Here is a 10,185-nt window from a genome sequence, read left to right on the forward strand (position 1 = left end):
AAGATAAAAAATATTTTTACGAGGGATTAAAAAAAATAATTGATCGATCTTTTAAGTGTATGAACATAGGGGGGGAGTATATTGAAAAATAAAAATATCAAACTTTTCGTACTTGTTTGTTTTCATTCTCATACCGAGAATATTTTGAATACCCCTCGTAAGTTATAATGAAATTGAACAAATGTTAGAATAATACAAACGTACACGCACACACACACACACACACCCACACACACACACACACACACACACGCACACGCACACACACACGTACACACACCACAAATATGTTTTCTCCTTATATTGTACTCGAGTACCTACTGTACCTCTACTTATCTAGGTACCTCTTCTTATTATTTTATATTGTAAACCTTATACTGACGCCTTCAGCGCGTCTATTCCAAATGTTTAAAATTAAAATTACTGTAAACCACCTGTTTATTATATAACGTCTACTTTAAGCTACAATTTGTGGAAGAGCGGTGTTCTCTTAACACAAGTATTTAAAATACTTAAAAAGAGGCACCGGATCAAATATTGTAATTTAAATTAAGTTAACGAATAAATCATTTTTATTTTTTATTTTTTTTTATTATGTACGAAATATAATTTGATATTTACCAGTCGCTTTTCGGTGAAGGAAAACATCGTGAGGAAACCGGACTAATCCCAATACGGGCCTAGTTTACCCTCTGGGTTGGAAGGTCAGATGGCAGTCGCTTTCATAAAAACTAGTGCCCATGCCAATTACTGGGATTAGTCGCCAAGCGGACCCCAGGCTCCCATGAGCCGTGGCAAAATGCTGGGACAACGCGAGAAAGATGATGATGAATATTAGGCATGACATACGAACATTTTGAGTCACAACACAATTATTATGAAAACTGATCGCTAACAAAGCTCAACGTTAGATGACGTTAGCTAAGATATATTTTTGTTGAACAGCATTAATGAATAGAGTGAAACAAAACAGACTCATGATAAAAATAAAATGTTTTTTTATCACTAAATCATTGATATAGTATAAAAAACTGGATACCCAATCAGCCGCCAAAAATGGCCCCACAAAAGTGATGTCAAAACAGATCATGCATTACTTTTTCGTTTAGTCTTGTTTGAAACGCTCAAATGTGAAGTTGTCAACAATTACGAAATGTGCCGTTAAAATATGTAAAAATAACAACGAGGATGGAATGTATTTCTTTCGGTTAGTTCTTTGGATAGCATTACATAATTTATGTAATCTGGTGGTAATTTTATGGTTTTGAATAAATTAATTTGTTAGTACCAAAGAAGGGATGTCAAGGAACAAAATTATATTGAGTCGATGTGAGGTCAATATTTTTTTATATTTTTATATGGAGTTCATAAGAAATAATATTATGTTTAAATTGAAGATTTCCAAGAAAACCTATGCGACGTGCAAAGTGGACTGCTATTTAATTATAGCAAGAGATAGGAGGGGTGATGCAGTTTTAAACAAGGCAAAACGGCACTTGTGTGTTTGGCCCATTTCCCTGTTTCCGACATGAACACCACCAATAAGGGCTTATATCGACTAACTGTAAATGCTAAACCTGTCGGAACACAGTGACAACCACAGGATTTTTTTTTATAAAGTATAGGTAGACTTTATAAAAAAAATCCAATCAGTATCTAAATGTCCCCGTGCACCCGTGCCATGAGTAAATGTAGATCTTAAATACACAGTTATTTAATAAGTAGAATTTATTTCAAGGAAATTAGTATTTAAAGACGTATACTTACGAATTAAAAATTTAATTTGTTTGAATTTGAACCACGAATTAATTTTATTTGAGCTCCCGATTAAATTAAATTTGTTTTATTTATTACTTCAATTTTAATATTTTCCTGTACAGTAATACATATTAAAGTGTACCAAAGTGACTCCATTCGTTCATTATTCTCGTTTGATGTTGTTTGACGTAAATACGTTACGTTTAGTGCCATCGGACTAAATTTTTTAACAGTGTTGGTACTTATGTTTGCAAATTTGACACTTAATGCTTACGACATTAAGCTCTTTTCTGTACGAAACATTTATCTTGACTCAAAATTTACGTAAGCGTTTTTATCATCAATGCAAATGGTGCGAAACGTCATTGGGATCCACATTTCTTGACGTTTTTGTTCTGCTTTGTTTGTCTATTTCTTTTATATTAAGTCAGTGCACTAAATGCTCAAAAAAAGGGTCTTCGTATTTAACAACTTTCCAAGAACACATTCTAAATATCCTACCTACATACGTTTTTGGTTATTTTTCTTGTGCAATGATATTCGGTATTCGGCCGAATAGTAGGCAACATTCGGCCGAATGCCGAATATTCGGCAAAGTGGCCGAATAGGCCGAATACCGAATAGTTGCCGAATATTCGTGGCATCTCTAGTTTTTACTATCCCCTGGTTGACTATAAAAAAACCCAATGACAATACAGGACACGTATGCTCGTAAAAAAATTACTATGGGAATAATCGTTAAGCCCGATATAGGTACATGTTTTTGGGCAAATCTTGGTGAGTGTACGGGCGCAGTTAAGGGGCCCACTGATTATAAGATTTATAAGTCCGCCGGACGATATCAACCTGTCAGTTGTTCGGAACTGTCAATTTTTTGTTTTTACTGACAGGCTGATTTCGTTCGGCGGACTGATAATCAGTGGGCCCCTTTATGGGAGGAAACTTTATTGCTATCTCGTTCTATCGCCTAGCAGCGTCAAGTGTTAGCCAACTGATGTGCCGTCGGGAACTTTACAAAATTTGGAAATTTCCATATCGTGAAGTTTTGGAAACTTCTCATAATTTTGGATGGGTATCGAAATTTTCCATTTCTAAAATGAAACTTCCTTTTGTTTTCTGTCAAAATTTTTGTGAAATTTCCGAGAACTTCCGCAACTTGCACATCTGTAAGTTGGCTGATCTTTAACTAAGCACGCGTGAGTCTTAACGTAGAATAAGTAGGTACTTATCCAATATAGGGCGTTTTTCAACCACGAAATAGGTATTTGTTTGCGGTCTCAATCAATGTTCGAACGAAAAAACAAGCAACAACGGTTGCACTCCGGGAGTGCCGATAGAAGTGAAAACTCACCTCACTATGTTACCGACGCCCGATAACACGATACATACGTTTAGCGGAGGTATTCTATTTATTTATTATATATTATTATCATTCTCAAATAAGATCACACTTTTTCATTGACATGTTTATTTACATACTGCCATGGCAACGTCAAATTATTTGAACATAGGTAAAGAGTCTTGAAAAGGAGTCCGCAACATAAATGTCAAATAACATTGAGTTTTTCTTTATTGATTTAAATGCCATCTAAATTATAAGAGGCGTAAGGTTTAGATGGCTAGAGTTAAACCAAGAAAAGTCTGCAGCGATTATGATAGCCCACGCAGTGCAAGTGTTATTTACACGTCATAAATTTATAGAAGTTTGACGTCTAAAATGACACTTGCACTGCGTGGGCATGGCGTGGGCTATCAAAATCGCTGCAGACTTTTCTCGGTCTAACTCTATCTACGCCCCTTACGGTCACGTGTTCGCCTTACGCCCCTTACGGTCACGTGATCGCCTTACGCTGTCTCGAGTTTATCATTTTTTCCCCACCTCAAAAAGTGCCCAGCGTCGCTAAAGAAGTTTTCACTTCAAAAATCACCTCCTCCCTAGCGCTCTCACGGAACCATATTAGGTAGGTCGTTTTAGGTTGCGGAAATGTCGCGGTATCGTACCAATGTGACTTCTTCGAATCAGGCCGAGATTGACTAAATCATGTTCTTTGCAAATAGTCCACAAGTAGAATCCCACATCAGGATGTCCTGACAAAAATACTTATTCGCTTGTCAAAAACCAACCAGTGTAAGATTGATCTCCTATCACACGTATTGTTAACCAATTTAGAGGTCCCACTATCCCATTTATTCTAGTTAACTGATTGGTTACTTGACTAAGAGAATAAATGTATGAGAGCCGAAGACGCAGGATGCTTCAAGCAATAGTTTAATGACGATGATTGGTATGCAGAATCGTTTTGTCGTCTGTGTCGTCTTATAAATAAGGCAGAGGGAATATATTTCCCACTATGAATTTGAACCTCATTGCAGTGATAAAATAAATAGACTTGCCTACATTTACCTAACTTACAAGTCTTACAACCCAAAAAATACCTACTAAGAAGAATTTTAAATTCACGCTCCCTTAACTATTAAGGTCATAATGCAAATTATTTCAAGCTTGCACGTGTTGCGGTTACAAAAACAACGTCGGACTCGCGCACGGAGGGTTCCGCACCATCAACAAAAAATAGAGCAAAACAAGCAAAAAAAACAAGCAAAAAAACGGTCACCCATCCGAGTACTGACCCCGCCCGACGTTGCTTAACTTCGGTCAAAAATCACTTTTGTTGTATGGGAGCCCCACTTAAATCTTTATTTTATTCTGTTTTTAGTATTTGTTGTTATAGCGGCAACAGAAATACATCATCTGTGAAAATTTCAACTGTCTAGCTATCACGGTTCGTGAGATACAGCCTGGTGACAGACGGACGGACGGACGGACGGACGGACAGCGGAGTCTTAGTAATAGGGTCCCGTTTTTACCCTTTGTGTACGGAACCCTAAAAATGAAAAGCATTTTTAACCAACTGCTCACGCTAAATAATCAGGCGAGGTGGAATGAAGCAGTAAATCCCTTCATTCTGGCGAGGCCGCTCAAATATTATATGACTTCACAATTCACATGTTGCTGAAAATCCGCGCCTACTGGGAACAGAGGGCCTACCGCGAACCACGTTCGAAGTATTGGCTCTCTGTCGCACTTGTAAATTCGTACGTAAGTGTGACAGGGAGGCAACAAATCGAACGTGGTTCGCGGTAGACCCTCAGTCCTGCAACTCGGCAGCCATATAGGTAAAGAAAGTTGATTAAAAAAAATCGCAATGGATGCGTTCACCTTTAACATTTGCTTATCCCGAAAATCTAGTACAGTCAGCATCAAAAGTAGCGGATTCTGTAACAGCTTAACAAAAAGTACCTAATGGACTGTAAAAGATATACTATATGTAGGTATACTGAACGTGAATTTTATAGATAGCGTTTATCTATAATATCTAAGTATATTTGGAAAAGTTATCCGGAATGCATACTACCTAATCCATATCCATACTATTACTATATATCCATATCCATATTAATATTATAAATGCGAAAGTTGTGTGTCTGTCTGTCTGTCTGTCTGTTACCTCTTCACGCTTAAACCGCTGAACCGATTTAGTTGAAATTTGGTATAGATATAGTTTAAGTCCCGGGGAAGGACATAGGGTAGTTTTTATCCCAGAAGTCATCCTTTAAGGGGGTGAAAAGGGGGATGGAAGTTTGTACGGGGAATCGAAAAAAGCAGATTGGATCAAAAATAAGCTACCCAAATTACTAACACCACGCGGAGAAGTCTCGGGCAAAAGCTAGTAATATTATGCGAAAGGTGCCTGTCTGTCTGTTACCTCTTCACGCTGAAACCGCTGAACCGATTTAGTTGAAATTTGGTATACAGACACTTTGAGTTCCGGGAAAGGACATAGGATACTTTTTATCCCAGAACTCACCCCTCAAGGGGATGAAAAGGGGGGTGGAAATTTGTATGGGGAATCATTAACCGCTGAACCGATTTAGATGAAACTTGGTATGCGGATAGTTTGAGTTGTTGGGAAGGATATATATATATATAATAGGTTTGTTCCCGAAATCATCCCTTAAGAGCGTAAAAAATGGGGTGGAAATTTATAGAGTGCACCAATTTGTGGATGAAAACAAGGATGAATAAAAAAACAGATTTGTTTGAAAAGTAAGGTACCCAAATTACTTATTCCACGCAGACGAAATCGCGGGCAAAAGCTAGTATCACATACTTTTGGCGCGTTGTTTCATCCGCTACTATTGATGCTGATTGTACTCATGCTGCTTCTGGAATACTACCTGCTAGAGAGAGATACCTCTATGTATACTCTGAAAAGCCAGCCTTGTCAGTAGAAAAAGGCAGCAAGTTGAGCAAGTTAGCTCGCCAGAGTATAGGTAATTAGGGCGGATTACCGCCTGACTTAGATATACTACATCCGGCTTTTACCAAATTTAAGGAAAATTCAGACAACCTCAACGATTTTTTTATCCTACTGAAGCACGACTTAACCCCATAAAAACAAATTTTAATTACCTTTAAGCTTCCGGCGTGTTGTTCCTCCCGTGATTGTAAGAAGACTGGCTAAAGGCTGGATGTAGCCATTTTTAGGGTTCCGTAGCCAAATGGCAAAAAACGGAACCCTTATAGATTCGTCATGTCTGTCTGTCTGTCTGTCTGTCCGTCTGTCTGTCCGTCTGTCTGTCCGTCCGTATGTCACAGCCACTTTTCTCCGAAACTATAAGAACTATACTGTTGAAACTTGGTAAGTAGATGTATTCTGTTAACCGCATTAAGATTTTCACACAAAAATAGAAAAAAAACAATTAATTTTTGGGGTTCCCCATACTTCGAACTGAAACTCAAAATTTTTTTTTTCATCAAACCCATACGTGTGGGGTATCTATGGATAGGTCTTCAAAAATTATATTGAGGTTCCTAATATCATTTTTTTCTAAACTGAATAGTTTGCGCGAGAGACACTTCCAAAGGGGACGGACTGAAAATCAGCGCTGCGCAGGCAATTTGTAATGAAATTACTGACGCAGCGTATGCTGAGCCCGTTCCTTTTGCCGCACAATTATTCTTATTTTTTCAATCCTTATGTTTTGTAACCTGTATGCTTTTTGTGTTGCAATAAATGGTTTCTTATTCTTATTCTTATTCTTATTCTAAAATGTGTGTCCCCCCCCCCTAACTTCTAAAATAAGAGAATGATAAAACTAAAAAAAATATATGATGTACATTACCATGTAAACTTCCACCGAAAATTGGTTTGAACGAGATCTAGCTAGTAGTTTTTTTTTAATACGTCATAAATCGCCTAAATACGGAACCCTTCATGGGCGAGTCCGACTCGCACTTGGCCGCTTTTTAAACTATCTGCACTTGGCTACTTTTAATAACTTGAACACACGTTTGTCTCACAATAACAACACTCGAAAGGTCTGCTTCTTTGACTGTCCTTAATTGTCTGTAATATAATAAGAAAAGTTTTCCTAAGTACGCGTTTATAGAGGAAAACGTTACGAAAAACTCGGGCAAGCCAGTCCGAATCTAATTTCAAATGGTACTCTGAAACAGGAACACTCTTAACTGACCACGCGTAAACGTTCAATTACCTACAGATGTGTAAGTTACGGGGAAAGTTACCAAAAAGTTGGATAAAGCTGGTCAACCAAATCTTGTCAGTAAAAAAAGGCACGAAATTCAAATTTTCTATGGGACGATATCCCTTCGCGCCTACATTTTTCAAAGGGTATAGCCGGGTAAGCATGGCCAAACTGCCCTTAGCGAAAAAAACAATTTCCTTTTACTGGATTATTAACCTATGTATATGTAGTGCTTTCACCAAATATTAAGCCTCAAATGCTTCAGATTTAAAAAAAAATGCAAAAAAAGAAAAATTATTTTTATTTTATTACAGCCAAAGTACTAATCCGATTTCTTTGTAATTTGGGTATGTTGTATATACAATTAAGGTCGCTTTCTGAAAAAATTAATATTGAATTATCTCTTAAAATAATAGTAAAAAATTTAGATGAAAATTTTCAGAAAAATAAAAAAAATACATGCGAGATAGTGACAGTTATCAAATTTACATATTTCATGTAGAATTTAATAATGTTTAACATATATTTTTTTCAAAAATAAAAATCGGGATTAACAGTGTTAAAAACTCGAATTTGTAACATCCCATAATACCTTCTCTTCATACAAAATAACTTGTACGTTATACTAGAAAGTTATATTCCCAACGCAATTTGAATTTAGAACGCGACTTATTTCGCTGAGCGCGGACCTTAAACTCCGTGGCTGTATGCGGCTAGGGCGAACGGCATTCAGAGATTTAGAAAGCGGCCAAGTGCGAGTCGGACTCGCCCATGAAGGGTTCCGTATTTAGGCGATTTATGACGTATAAAAAAAACTACTTACTAGATCTCGTTCAAACCAATTTTCGGTGGAAGTTTACATGGTAATGTACATCATATATTTTTTTTAGTTTTATCATTCTCTTATTTTAGAAGTTACAGGGGGGGGGGGACACACATTTTACCACTTTGGAAGTGTCTCTCGCGCAAACTATTCAGTTTAGAAAAAAATGATATTAGAAACCTCAATATCATTTTTGAAGACTTATCCATAGATATCCCACACGTATGGGTTTGATGAAAAAAAAATTTTTGAGTTTCAGTTCGAAGTATGGGGAACCCCAAAAATTTATTGTTTTTTTTTCTATTTTTGTATGAAAATCTTAATGCGGTTCACAGAATACATCTACTTACCAAGTTTCAACAGTATAGTTCTTATAGTTTCGGAGAAAAGTGGCTGTGACATACGGACGGACAGACAGACGGACAGACGGACAGACAGACAGACATGACGAATCTATAAGGGTTCCGTTTTTTGCCATTTGGCTACGGAACCCTAAAAAAAGCGCGGGAACAGGAAAATAGGCACGAATTTTATACAGAGCGTTAACGATTGAAAAATGTCTGTTCCTTTGATGAATAAAATACGTCACATTCTAAATTCAAATTCGTAAAGACTGAGTTCACAATATACTTCATTCGTTTACGACTACTTAGCTTTGCTTGTATGAAGAGAGAGTATTATGGGATGTTACAAATTCGAGTTTTTCACACTGTTAATCCCGATTTTAATTTTTGAAAAAAATATATGTTAAACATTATTAAATTCTACATAAAATGTGTAAATTTGGTAACTGTCGTTATCTCGCACGTATTTTTTTTATTTTTCTGAAAATTTTCATCTCAATTTTTTACTATTATTTTAAGAGATAATTCAATATTATTTTTTTCAGAAAGCGACCTTAATTTTATATACAACATTGCCTGCATACAATACCATTAATTTTTATATTTACCTAAGTATATTAAATTTGTAAATTTCTGTACCTAATAAATAACATTTCTGTATACAACATACCCAAATTACAAAGAAATCGGATTATTACTTTGGCTGTAATAAAATAAAAATGATTTTACTTTTTTTGCATTTTTTTTTAAATCTGAAGCATTTTAGGCTTAATATTTGGTGAAAGCACTACATATACATAGGTTAATAATCCAGTAAAAGGAAATTGTTTTTTTCGCTAAGGGCAGTTTGGCCATGCTTACCCGGCTATACCCTTTGCCACTTTTTTAACCGACTTCCAAATCTAAAAGGAGGAGGTTATCAATTCGGTTGTGTTTTTTTTTATTTTTTTTTTATTTTTTTTATTTTTTTATTTTTTTTTATGTTTGTTACTCCATATCTCCGTCATTACTGGACCGATTTTGAAAATTATTTTTTTGATTGTATGTATATGCATACAGATTGGTCCCGTTTTTGTCAAAACCCAGTTCTGATGATGGGATCCATGAGGAATCGAGGGAACTCCTCAAATCTTAAAGGCACACATATAGTGATTTTTGTATTTTTATCAACAAATCAAGCATATACATTCAAAAAAGTGACATTTGATGAAGTGGAACTGCTGATGATGATCAGAACGGAACTCTTCAACGATGCATAGCACATGTCTGACGATTTGTCCTCTTCGTTATGTTTGTTAAGCAAGTTAAGTTTTTAAGCTACATTTTTGTCAAGCTCGAGTGCTGATGATGGGATCCATGAGGAATCGAGGGAACTCCTCAAATCTTAAAGGCATGCGTATAGAGATTTTTGTATTTTCATCAACAAATCAAGCATATACATAAAAAAAAGTGACATTTGATGAAGTGGAACTGCTGATGATGATCAGAACAGAACTCTTCAACGACGCATAGTTCACGTTTGGCGATTTGTCCTCTTCGTTATGTTTGTTAAGCAAGTTAAGTTTTTAAGCCACAATTTTGTCAAGCTCGAGTTCTGATGATGGGATCCACGAGGAATCGAGGGAACTCCTCCAATCTTAAAGGCATGCGTATAGAGATTTTTGTATTTTCATCAGAAAATCGAGCATTTTCATTAAAAACTGTCGCATT

The sequence above is a fragment of the Cydia amplana genome, chromosome 11 (assembly GCF_948474715.1).
Source record: "Cydia amplana chromosome 11, ilCydAmpl1.1, whole genome shotgun sequence".
Lineage (NCBI taxonomy): Eukaryota > Metazoa > Arthropoda > Insecta > Lepidoptera > Tortricidae > Cydia > Cydia amplana.